At 46.1% G+C, this 13,258-nt stretch overlaps 1 protein-coding gene across 1 annotated transcript in view; it reads left to right on the top strand.

Annotated features, from left to right (window-relative positions):
* LOC105502210 (aromatase) overlaps window positions 1-13,258 on the top strand; it is a 126,244-nt gene that overhangs the window by 13,708 nt on the left and 99,278 nt on the right. Inside the window, exon 2 of the mRNA XM_011928615.1 lies at window positions 1,727-1,835. The gene's annotated coding sequence lies outside the window, so the exon portion shown is untranslated. The remainder of the gene's footprint in view (window positions 1-1,726; window positions 1,836-13,258) is intronic.

Here is a 13,258-nt window from a genome sequence, read left to right as displayed (position 1 = left end):
GTCTTGATCTCCTGACCTCGTGATCCACCTGCCTCAGCCTCCCAAAGTGCTGAGATTACAGGCATGAGCCATGGCGCCCAGCCTGCACTTTCAATTTACAGTATTTCCAACGTGCAATGGACATATAGGGATGAGCACTATGGTAAGTTGAGGAGCATCTGTACTTGTTGGATAAGTATGAGGCTCAATCCCCATGGTTAGTGTTGTATTCTGCTAGCCCAAGAGGCTAGAACAGAGAAAGTGGATGGCAGGGGAGGCGAATATCTATGGACTGCAAGTCCTTACAATGGGCTCTTTCTTCCCAGACTTCTCAGTCCTCACCACCCCTACACCCTGCCAGCAAAGAACACCCACAGGACATCTGTCTTCAGCTTGCTGTTCAGATCCACTATAAGGGCTTCACCCTGTAGCAACTTGGCTTGGACACTGACCCTAGGCAAACAGGCAATGTTTTTTGAGATAGGGTCTCTTGCTTGTTGTCCAAGCTGGCCTCAGCCTCCAGGGCTCAAGCAATCCTCTGGCCTCCCAAGCAGCTGGGACTGCAGGCACATAACTGTGTGCCCTAAACTTGTGAATTTTGTCTGGTTCAGGAATTCTCTTAATTATTTTGTTTTTCTTGTAACTGATATTTTGTTCCCTTTGTGAGGAGGGAAAAGGAAGTGTTTTCTTTATTTATCCTGTTTTGTCATTTTCACCAAAAATGAGGTTACAAATCTACTTCTGACTTTAATTTGTAATAAACCCCAGAATTTTGTTATTGTTCTGCCTCTGACTTTTGTTTTCCCAATATAAAATCACTTCCACCTCAGAATTATAACCTCTAAGGTCCCTAGAACTCTAAAAATTCCAGATCAGTGGACAGTTTAAAGGGTTTCCCGTTAACATTTACTCTACCTGTCTGAAATTTGCATCTTCCATTGCTCTTTCTCACTTAATTTTAATTTATATGTGTTTGTTTGTTAGTTGGACTTAAATAGACATTTCATTTTTAACCAGTTTTAAAGTTGCCTTTTATTTTTGGCTCATAATTATGTTTTAGTTTATATTATTTTATTGCCATTTCATTTTCAGCCAGCCAGGAGCTGGCCTGAATTAGAAGAACTGGGTTCTAACCTACCCCTCATTGGTCTGTTACATTGTCACACAGGGTGCATTACTTAATTCATCAGACTGGGGCTCAGTCAATGTGATGGCCCCTCTCTTTACAATGTTCTAGTAGCCTATAAGTTGGCTTTGTTTTATTCACTCTGATTTCTATGTTAGCATCTTTGGAAAAATTCCTAAACTTATTTGGGAACAAATTGTTATTATATGAGGCTAATGGTAACTAGAAATAACTAGAATAATTCCCAAGAAGTTATGACTTTATAAAATATTCATCTTTGGCAATGACCAGAAATGTCTACCTTTACATAAATAAGTGTGCCCACTCTTTTTGGGGCTGGCCGGGAGTCTTCTGACTGGCCTTCAAGTGTGGGAATAGTCCCATTCCAAGTGCTGCTTGATTGTAAAATTGGACCAAGCCTGTCGTCACACTGCCCAGTCTTTGGGTGGGGGGAGCTGAGAGATTCTGTGAATATTGTCAGAAGGGACACGTTTTTGGATAGGGGGAAAAAAAAAAGAAGCAAGATCCCCAGGTCCCCTGATTTTAGCCGTGACGTAGAAAAGCTCCACACAGACCCTCCTCCCTTCCGCCCTGGCACAGAGTCCTGTTGTCCTTTCATAGGCGGTGTCAGAAACCCTGTGGTGAAATTCAGCCTGTGGATTCCAGAAATTTGGAGTGTTCTTGGGGGGAAAAATCCACACACACAAAGCAACATTTGGAAATCCCTGTGGTGAGTTGGGAGGTGGGAACGGGATGTAGTGTGGGAAGGTTGGAAGGGAAAGCGCCGGTGTACATCCCTCCCTCTTCTCTCCAGGGCTCTGAGTGTCAGGGCTGAGATGAAGATGACACCCTGGCAGAGGAGGAGGCAGGGTACTGGGGGTGGGGCATGGACATTAAGGTCTGTGCTGAGCTTTACAGTTTGCAAGCACTTTCACGTTATCTCGTGGGGGTAGATCAGTGGCTCCATAGCCATTTTATAGGCATAGACATTGAATTTTACAGTGGTTAAATAAATTTTATAAGACCACATGGTTGAAAAAAAAAAAGTAGAGACACACCCAAATCCAAAAATTTTGTGCTGGAAGGTTTTCATGCCATAAAACATTTCCATCTCCGTTTATCATTGATCCCACAAGTTCTACTACTTAACTTTAATTTCTTTGGAAGCTTAATTGACTTTTTCCTTCTATAGGACATCTGCACTTAAATTCTTCAGGAAGTATTATGCCTGAGTGTGGCTACTCCGTACCTGAGAGCAGCTTCCTATAAGGAGGAGCTTCTCAGCAGGCAAGGAGAGAGAGAGCTGGAGAAAGGCCAGGCATGGCGAGCAATTGTGGGCCACCCAAGGGCCTGGACTCTTCAGGGTGTGATAACATGGTAGTAGGGGTTTGGGAAGAGGCCCAGAGACAGCGGCCCTGGAGGCCACTGCAAGGGAAAACAGGAAGAAGGCAGTAGGTCAAGTTCCTTCTTCAAACCAAACCAACTAAGCCCTGTCCAGGGCCCTTCCTCTGGCTCCAGTATTCATTTGGTGCAGAAGAAAACACTGAATTCCTTGGAGCCATTATTGAGGCTTGAAAGTTTGGAAGCTCTATGTTAGCAGCATTTTAGGGACAGTTCAGCCAGAAGTGGATGTGTTCCCTACAGACATAAAATTCTAGAAACTGCATTGTTTCCTAATGGGATCACTGGTTATGGACTCATGGAGCTGAAAAAGTCTCCACAGTGGGAGAGAAACTGAGAGGTGCTGAATCCAGCTGCTGAGACCCAGCACAGTAGGGGCTGGCTCAACGCCACCAGTGAGTTAGTGTCCCCCAAGGTTGTTACAGTCAAATGCACTTGCAAAATCGTAATGGGGAAGCGGGGGTTGGGGGTGATGCAAGGATAGAGAGCATTTTGTCAAGCATCAGATTATGACAAGGGCTTTTCCTAAAAATTAAGAATGTGATGACTGAAAGGGGCCTAGGATATATTTTATATATTTGGAGGTGGTACCGGTATTTGAGTATTTCTAGTTTGCTTTTATTATGTGGATGATGAACAGTAACAACAGCAGCATCAACAACAAACTCTTACATAAAATTTATCTCTAAATGCCAAAGCAGTTTGTTTCTCTAAATATAGCATACAAAAAGAGAGAGGCATTTACATAAAGTGACTCGCTATTAATTGTCACTTGCGCTTCCCAATCAGGTAAGGGTTGCACAGTTTAGGCGAAAGCCTCCACTAGCTGCTTGTTCTCTGCTCAGCTCTTGGGCACAGACACCTGCCCTGCCTTGTGAGAAGGATGCTTTCCTCTGACAAAGGCAGAGATCTCCATACTCACTGAAAGCTCCTTTCCATGTACAGGGAGGCAGGAAGGGGCGCGCAGGTTTCCACTCAGCCTATTTCAAGCCCAGCCTAAACAGCCCCTTTGCCTGTGGAACCAGGTCTGACCCCTGGCCCATAGCGAGAAGGCCACACCAGATGCAGATGTGGGACAGGAGCTGTAGCTCCATCTTCTCTTGCAGAAGGGGATGAGTGTGGTGCTCCCTGGCTTAGCAGCTGCTCTCAAGGAATTTTATTTATCATGTTTTTTTTTCCTAAACAGCATTTCTCTCCATTTAGTTCACAGGATGTTGATGGGTTTCTCTTCCTTTTGGGGGCCCTCCCTGTCGATGAGAGTCCAGGCCTTCCCCCTTCCCAGCATAGTGCAGCCTGCCTGGATATTCTTTCATGGGCCTCTGGGGCCAGAGGATGAGTCCCTAGTGCTGTCCATCTGCTCTGTGAATGTCTGTTCAGTTCAGTACACGTTCACTGAAGAGTCACCCTGGGAGGATCCAGATTAGGCCTGGAGAATATAGCAATGGAAATGTTTGATACCTGACTTCATGGAGCCTGTAGACCAATGAGGGACACAAGTGGGACCTTAAAAATCACCGACAAGACAGAGAGAGATATGATCAAGTTAGAAGGTCTTTTCTTAAAGAACCCAGAGATAATCTACCCCTAGATATGTAGACAAAATTGGAGCCAAAGGGGGTGGATGAACTGGTTTGAGGACTCTAAGGATGGCACAAGCGATTTCAAATCGAAAGATGGGGAAGGAGCTCCTGGAGAAGGTGGCAACTGGGCAGCACATCATGAGGGAAATTGGATTGTGGCAGAGGGAGAAGGGTGAGCAGAGGCTGGGAAGGAAAGTGTGGTGAGCTCCCCCCGCCAACAGTAGGCAGTCATGGGGGGTCTAGGGGCATGGTGGGTGGATGGGGAAAGGTGCTCACAGGGTCCATCAGCGATGATTGTGAAGAGCCTGAATTCCATGTGCAATGGAGAGGCACTGGTGGGTCACAGATGACTTCTATGGGGGGCTTGGCCAGCAGTGTGCAGGGTGGTTGGGAAGAACAGGTCTAGTTCAAAGGCTATAGCTTGGATGTGGGCAAGAGACAGCAAGGCCCTGGAGTAAGCTGGCTGGAGTAGGGAGACAGGAATGGGTTGAAGGCACAGGGAGGAGAGAACCCACCCATTGGGTTCCAGCTGCACTGTACAGGCCATTAGCCACGGGTGGCTCTCGAGCACTGGAGTGGGGCTGGTCTGAATTGAGATGTGCTCTAAGGATAAGACACACACTAGGTTTTGAAGGCTTGATGTGAAGAATGTACAATTCTCAATCATTTTTAAAATATTGATTACATGATGAAATAATTTCATTTAGAATATACTGGGTTGAATGAAATATATTATTAAGATTAATTTCACCTGTTTCTCTTTTTAATCTCTGTGTTACACAATTTAAGATTACTTACATGGCTCACATTCTATCTCCATTGGACAGCACTGGGTTAGAGGGGAAGATAATAAGGCAAAGTTTTGGGGACAGGAGGAACAGGGCTGAGAGGAGGACCTGAGAAGCAGGGTTAAGGAAAGAGGAGAGATGATGCAGATTTGGTATCTTCCCAGATTGAGGCAGCTTTTGGGCCTCTTGGGGCCACAAGGAGCTTCAGAAATTGCCGGTGTCTTTATATGGAGCACCTGGAATGTCCCTCTGGCCTCCCCAGTCACCTGGCACCTAACCATGTGCTGTTTTTTGTTTTTTGTGTTTTTTTTGAGACAGAGTCTCACTCTGTCACCCAGGCTGGAGTGCAGTGGCATGATCTCGGCTCACTGCAATCTCTGCCTCCCAGGTTCACGCCATTCTACTGCCTCAGTCTCCTGAGCAGCTGGGACTACAGGCACCCACCACCACGCCTGGCTAATTTTTTGTATTTTTAGTAGAGACGGGGTTTCACTGTGTTAGCCAGGATAGTCTCGATCTCTTGACCTCGTGATTCGCCCGCCTTGGCCTCCCAAAGTGCTGGTGTGATTACAGGTGTGAGCCACTGCGCCTAGCCCCATGTGCTGTTTTGTGCTTGACTGTTGCTTACCTGTGTCTCTGAGTCTTTGCCTCAGCCAGATGAAAAGCCTTCTCAGGGCAATGCCATTGTATCCTGTCTGTTCTATCCAGTGCTTACTTCACCCAGGCCTGGGGGTAGCAGGAGCTCCCTGGAACTTGGCAAACATCCTTATATTGGGAGGAGCTTGGCTGGTTTTCCTTGATCTCCCTCTTCCCAGTGTGTGGCTCTTGACAACTGATTGGACCCCAGATTTAAGGTAAGACTGTATGATATGATGCTCACAGTATGCACATGATGCAGCTGTGAGCAGGGATGGGAGCCAAGGATGGTGCCTGGGCACAGAGGGGAAGAGCATTGGATGGGGAGATCTGAGTTGGAAGATCAGCTCCTCAAGGGTCTACTTATTCATTAGAGTCTCCACATCTGTGAAAGGAGGGGATGATACCTGCCTCCTAGTGTTGTAGGAACTAAGAGTTAATATACGTTGACAAAGGATGGCTGGCATTCAAGTGTTGCTCTGTAACCCACAAAAGGTGTTCACATCCATGAGCTCATCTGAACTTCACAGTAGGGCAGGCATTATTATAATTTCCATTGACAGACAAGAAACCTGAGGTTCAGAGAATACAAATGACCTGATAGAGATCACCTGACTATTAAGGTAGAGCTGGGTCTGGAACCCAGCCTGACTTCTGCCACTGTCTTTTGTTGTCCACTTAAAAGAGCAGCTTGCACACGTGCGGGGTTACATAGGGTTCAAAGGCCTGTCATGCCCATTAACTGCTTATTCTTCCTAGAAGGATGCATAAGCCCAAAGTTTTGCTATATATGAAGACATGATTTTCTTGAGATTCCTGCAGCCAATGAAGAAGCAAGCCTTCAGTAATCATGTGGATCCAATGGTTTAACTGTCACCTATGGGTGACAAGTGATGGGTTATGAGGATTAGATAACAGCTATTTGTAAGAATGTCTACAAGGTACAGTGACAGGCTCTGGTCAGATATTTTCATCATGCTACAGTGCATGAAAGTGTTTGTAAGAATTTCATCATGCTACAGTGCATTTGTATCTCATAGGATCTGCTTATAGCTTCAGAAAACTTTGTCGTAAATTTAAATTACTTAAAGTGTCTGATCTTCAGATACTTCAGTGCATTTGAGAATGGGAATGTTGATTATAGATGGATGGAAAATAGATGAATATTCCATTAATAACTATTAAAATCTGCTAAAGCTTAGGCCAAGCTGAATATATTTAGTTATAATAAAATTGGGTGAACACATTCCAACTTCAGCCTGATTAAGGGAAAGGGTGTAGGGGTGAGACACTTAGGCGGAGACTGAAAAGGAATGGTGAGAGTTTGGCCAATGGGAAGGGAGGCTGTGCCAGACAGGAATCATGTGGGCTGATGACAACTGAGGGCAAAGTACTTGTCCCCTCATAGTTGTGCAATGAATGCAGAGGGGCTGAGGTTCATCTGTCGCCTTCAGCTCTGCAGGCTACATCTCAGGGTGTTTCCTGTGAAAGTTCCAGAAGAAAGCTGTATGGTCAGCTTGGGGAAATATGTGGTTCGTGCTGGAACGCTGGACATACCACATTATTGGAAAGATGCACATTGAATGACTGACAAAATGAAACTCAACTTTCCAAATGCTGGTAATGAGAGAAGATTCTGTTCTAACAACCAGTTGTTTCCTGAAAGAATGTCAGCTCGATTCATAATTAATGCATTCTAACCATGACAGCCACAGTCAGGACACAAAAAACAAAGTGTCCTTGATCCCAGGAAACAGACCTCTGGAATCTGTGAACTCTAGAAACTAGATTGGGAAAACTCTGACACCCCTGCCCCATGACCAACCAAGACTAAGAGTCCCAGGAAGATTGAGGTCACAGAAGGCGGGGGCCTGCCCCCTCTCCAGGAGATCCCTGACCCATGTGGGGTCATGGGCGGGGCATGAGTGATGTGATTGCTGGAGGGGAAACTGGCTCCTGGCTCCAGGTAGAACGTGACCAGCTGGAACCTGACAGGAGGTCCCTGGCACTGGTCAGCCCATCAAATCAGGTAAGTTCTTGGAGTCTGAGTAGGGACAGGAGACTGTTCTATGCTTTGGCAGGGATCAGGAAGATGTTAGAATGTGGTTGATGGAAATTGTCTTTGGAGTTGAACAAACATGGCTTTGCATCTCCACTTTGCTATCAACTGAGTGGCTTTGAGTAGGTGGCTTCATTTCTTAGATCCTCAGTTTCTGCATCTTCACCTGTAAAATAAATATATTTTTAATTTTTTTAGACTGCTGAGGGCAGTAAATTAGACTATGTACATAAAGCACCCAGCACTGTGCTAGACACATTGATACTTATTCCATAGTGGGATAGCACCACAGCTGTGATAGCCTCATGAGGGGAGCTACACAGGAGGCCCATGGAGTGAGCTCTGAGTTAAGGATAGGTCCAGATCCTAGACTTGTAGCAACCCCCAAAACTCCCTCTTGAACCTGTTGGGGTGTGATGGGGGTGGGGAGATATAGTCCTGTTCTCTGGCTGTGTCAAAGTGTGACACCTTTATTACTACTGTCTGCCCCAGATTCTCTCAAAGAGTACAAAATTGAAGGATAGCACTGGATCAAGGGTCAGGAGAATTGAGATGGGCTCTGCCACTCCCTGGCTGGGTGACCTTGGACAAGTCCTTCAACCTATTGAGGTCTGGGCTTCTTCATTTGTACATTGGAACAAGATTATCTGCTCTGTCACAGGATGAACTCCAGCCTCATTAGCCTGGCATTCAAGAACCTTCCATCATATTCCCTCACCACATCTCCCATGAGTCCTCTTCATGCCCACATGGTTCTGCCATATCAAACTCTTCTGGGCACTTCTTTCACCCCTAGACAGAATGTTCTTGCATTCTGTGTAGGGGTGAATGCTCTTGCCCAAGTCTCTGTGTATCTAAAGCCCATATACATTTGCATCCCCTGCAGCATCTAGCACAGGGACTTGTATAAAGCAGATCATTGTTTTCTCAGTTAGGATTAGGTTTGAGACAAGAAAACAAACACAATAGTTATTTAGCAAGTTAGAAGTGATTTTTCTCTTGCCAGGTGCGGTGGCTTATGCCTGTAATCCCAGCATTTTGGGAGGCTGAGGCGGGCGTATCATGAGGTCAGGAGATCGAGACCATCCTGGCTAACATGGTGAAGCCCCATCTCTACTAAAAATACAAAAAAAAAAAAAGTTAGCTGGGCATGGTGGCGGGCACCTGTAGTACCAGTTACTTGGGAGGCTGAGGCAGGAGAATGTCATGAACCCAGGAGGCAGAGCTTGCAGTGAGCTGAGATCGCGCCACTGCACTCCAGCCTGGGCGACAGAGTGAGACTGTGTCTCAAAAAAAAAGAAAAAAAGGAAAGAAAAGAAAAAGTGATTTTTCTCTTATGCCAAAAGATCCTAAAAGGAGGATAGCCCAGGACTGGGAAGGTAGCTCCTTGTGTTGGGGACCCATGCTCCCTCTGTCTTGCCACACCAGCACTCTTGGCACCTTAACCGATAGTCCCATATGGCTGCCTGGGTTTCAGACATCTTATTCTCATTCAGCCAGCAGAGGATGAAGAGGGCAAAGCATGTATTCTCTTCCTTGAGGGAGGCTTCCTAAATGCTGCACATGACACTTCTGCTTATAACTCTTCGGCTACAATTTAGTCACATGGTCATATCTAGCTGCAAGAGAGGCTGGGGAATATAGTTTTTAATTACACATATTGCCCTTCCTTCCTTTTTTCTTTCTTTTTCTTTTTCTTTTTCTTTGAGACAGGGGTCTCCCTATGTTGCCCAGGCTACTCTCCAACTCCTGGGCTCAAGCAATGCACCCACTTTGGCCTTCCAAAGAGTTGGGATTACAGGGGTGAGCCACCATGCCTGGCCATATTGCCATTTCTAATAAAATTGATAGGGGAGGCTGGGAGAACAGATATTGACAACCCATACAGTTCCCTCTGCCAGTTACTGAAAGAATCAAAAATATAAAAACTCACTAAGAAGTTTAAAGTCTTATCTAATACATGAGATTATTATTACAAAACACTTCACTCATTTTAGGTAAGTTAATTGTCCTGACTGTTAGGTTGAAAACAGCCCAATTTTTCTTCACCTCTAGTGGAAATATGGTGATATATTTTTTCTTTTTTATTTTTTGTAGAGGCAGGATCTCGCTATGTTGCCCAGGCTGGTCTTGAACGCTTGGCTCAAGCAATTCTCCTTAGACTCCCAAAGTGCTGGGATTACAGACATGAGCCACCATGCCCAGCCAACATATTTTTTTCGTAGAATGATAACTCAGAGTTGTAAGTGAAGATAAATTATTGGTCCTTCCCCTTGCCTTACCACATTTTGCTACTGAGGAAACTGAACTCCAGTGAGGCTAAGTGATGTGCCCATGATGGCACAGCAGAATGGCAAAGGAACCAGAACTGGAACTTGAGTTCCTGGACTCCATCAGGGCTGTTTCCTCGATGAGCAGCCCATTCGGGTTCTGCTAACTGTCGCTCGGAGGCCTTGAATTCCATACATCTCCTAACCCTGCATGAGGGCCCTGCTCTGCCAGCACCCCTGGAGGCAGATCCAGGTCACCGTGTTGTCAGCCATATTCCTGCCAGTACATAGTTCAAAAACTTTCCATCTGAAGAGAGGGAAACCTGAAGAAATAGAGGAGCATGCTATTAAAATAACAAGGCTTTTTTGCTAAGAGCAAACAATCACTTCCTTTCCTTGGTACCCAGAATCTGCAGGGCCCTGAATTAGGCACTGAAGGGAGATCCAGGGAAGCATGAGGAATGGTCACTGCCCTTGAGGGCCTGGATGTGTAGGTTCATTCTACTTTTCATCCATTTATTCAAGAATTATTTCTTGAGCCTCTACTAGCAGCAGACACTGAGCTTGGCACTGGGTTTAGAGCAAGAACCATGTAACTGGGTATACAACAGTAAACTGTGCAGATATGGTTCTTGCTCTAAAATTGCTTGTAGTCTAGTGAGGGACAGAGGCAAGTAAACAGGCAGCTACAAAATGGAATGAAGATTGCAGTGATGGGAAGATTGCAGTGATGGAATGAAGATTGCAGTGATGCAATTACAAAACAGAATGAAGATTGCAGTGATTACTTTGGGTGTAGACTGGGGTGGGGTGGCAAGTCCGAGTGGGTGAGATATCATTACAATGGAGACCTGAAGACTGAGTATGTGTAAGCTAAGCATGCACCGAGAGGGGTGTGGCAGGTGCGAAGGAAGTGTATTCCCCATGGAGAGAATGTGCAGGAGCACCAATAACCTTCTGACCAGACTGCGGCAGGCCTGGGTGATGGTGGTGGTAAAGGTGGAGAATGTTGAGAAACACCAGAAAGGTAGGCAAGGGCCCATAAGTGAAGGACTTTGAAAGCCTGTTGGAGAGTTTCTGTGTTATCTCAAGGCCAGTGAGATAAAGGACTTGAAGCAGCAGATTTGTATGTTAGAATCCTCTGGCCTCAGGATATAGAGTAGATGAAAGCAAGCAGGACCGGATTCAGAGAGGTCAATTTAGGAGCTGTTGCTGGGATGATGGCTTGAACCAGGAAACAGCCCAGAGAGGTGCAGAGAGGTTGAGGAATTTGAGACTACTTTAAGAGCTACAACCAACAGGTTTGGTGACTGGGTTGGAAGTAGGAAATGAGGAAAATGGAGGAAACCAACATTTATGAAGAAACAAAGACAGAGGGTAACAAACAAAAACAATAGCCTTTCTCCAGGAAGAAAATGGTGGCATGACCATGTATTTTGAGCAAGGAAAAATCACTGTGGGCTACAGAGGTTTTGAAGGACTTTCTAGAAGAGTTAGAATTGGAGCTGGGTCTCAGATATGGGTAGGATTTTGGTGGGTAGAGAGGACATTCCAGGCTAAACAATGATGCAAGTTAGAGTTCTAAGGCAGAACAGTGTGTGATTTGTTTAGCATGATTTGGTCATGGTTTTCTTGGGAGACTCCCAAAGAGCTGATTCTCCAGGGGGTGCTACTAAAACTCTTATTGAAAGGAGGGATTACAGAGATGAATTTCATCACTCTCCCAGAATGGCACAGAGCTCTTCATGGACCCCCAGGCCACCTGTGTAGGAACCTTAAGGGGTCAGTGGATCACTAAACAGCCCAGCCTGCCTGAGACCCTCATAGACACTGGCTTCCACCACGACAAAGACAAAAAGTCCCTCTTTCCCAAAATCAATACTTTCATTCTCATAGGCCTCCTGCTGTGGTCCAGTCCCCATATTAAGAGCTGCCGTCCCAGGGTGTTGCTTCACTACTTCTAGGCTCCGGCAGAGTCCTGCCTCACAGGCTGCACTGGTGAGTGAGGCCTGCAAACCCATCAGGGAGACTATGTGAATCCCAGGCCGTGGAAGACATGGGTTTGGTACTCCCTCTGCTCCTTCCTGGCTGTGTGACTCTAGAATAATTATTCCACCTCTCAAAACCGAGACTCAGAGAAGTTGGGTATTCTAGGGTCACAGAGCCAGGAAGGAGCAGTGGGAGTACCCAAACCCAAGTCTGTCTGACAGCAAAGCCTGTTCTCTCCATCTCTCCAGATTCCTAAGCCAGGTGAGAGTTGAACCTCCTTTCTTGAATCAAAGTTCCAATTCCTAGGTAGGAAAGCACAGTGAGTCAGGGACATATTTATACTGAGACCATACACCCCAGCCCTTTCCCATCCTGCTGTTGTGTGATCCTTTTGAAGTTTTTTGTTTGTTTGTTTGTTTTGAGATAGAGTCTCACTGTGTCGCCCAGGCTGGAGTGCAGTGGTATGATCTCGGCTCACTGCAGCCTCTGCCTCCTGGGTTCAAGTGATTCTCCTGCCTCAGTCTCCTGAGTAACTGGGATTATAGGTGCCCACCACCATGCCCAGCTAATTTTTGTATTTTTAGTAGAGACGGGATTTCACCATGTTGGCCAGGCTGGTCTTGAACTCCTGACCTCAAGTGATCACCCTGCCTCAGCCTCCCAAAGTGCTGGGATTACAGGCGTGAGCCACTGTGCCTGGCCTTGAGTTTTTTATAGATGGGAAAACAGGTCCAGACATGAGCAAGGGCTCCGCATGCTACCTCTCTATTTTCTCAGCCCCTTCTGTAGGCTCCATGCCATAAGAACATGGCTCCTAAGGTCCAGGCCTATGGCCCCAGTGTAGGTGGTGCCTCCACTCTGCTCCCCCCAACTCCAGCCTCCTATTTGAAGGCCAAGACTACTCAGCTTTGATTCAGGTTAAATGAGTCATCAAGGGTAAAATAAAGAAGAGAATAAAACAAAGAAGAGAAGGCCTATTCCCTTGCGGATAAAATGAACCCACCCACCTTTTGACATCTTTTTGTTCTGGAATGATGACAGCATGCAATGACTCAGAATCATCACAGTCACAGAGACTACTTTGTATTTTTTCTTGAAAATGAAGAGATAATATGCCAAAAAATGAGCTGAAAATGGCTCATGAAGGGAGGGGAGAATGACCTCCAGGGCAGAGTGGGGGCCACATGAAGGTGCAAGAGTGGGAGGGAACCGCAACGCCTTGGCAGAGAGGAGAGCAAGTGGGGGCCAAGCCACAAAGCTCTTCAAGGCCAATCAATGGTGAAACCTGAAGGAGTCCCATCCATCCCCAAGTCTGCTTGAGTTAAAGCCCTGCACCCTCACAAGCAACTGGAGGGAGGGGAGGAAAGATATTTTCAAAAGAGCCATCGTATGTGGGGTATGGGAATGAAAAACTTGCTGTGTCTAACACC

This window comes from Colobus angolensis, unplaced genomic scaffold (genome assembly GCF_000951035.1).
Source record: "Colobus angolensis palliatus isolate OR3802 unplaced genomic scaffold, Cang.pa_1.0 Scaffold78, whole genome shotgun sequence".
NCBI lineage: Eukaryota > Metazoa > Chordata > Mammalia > Primates > Cercopithecidae > Colobus > Colobus angolensis.
Note: the sequence above shows the minus strand (reverse complement) of the source record. Positions and strands in the feature narration are given on the sequence as shown.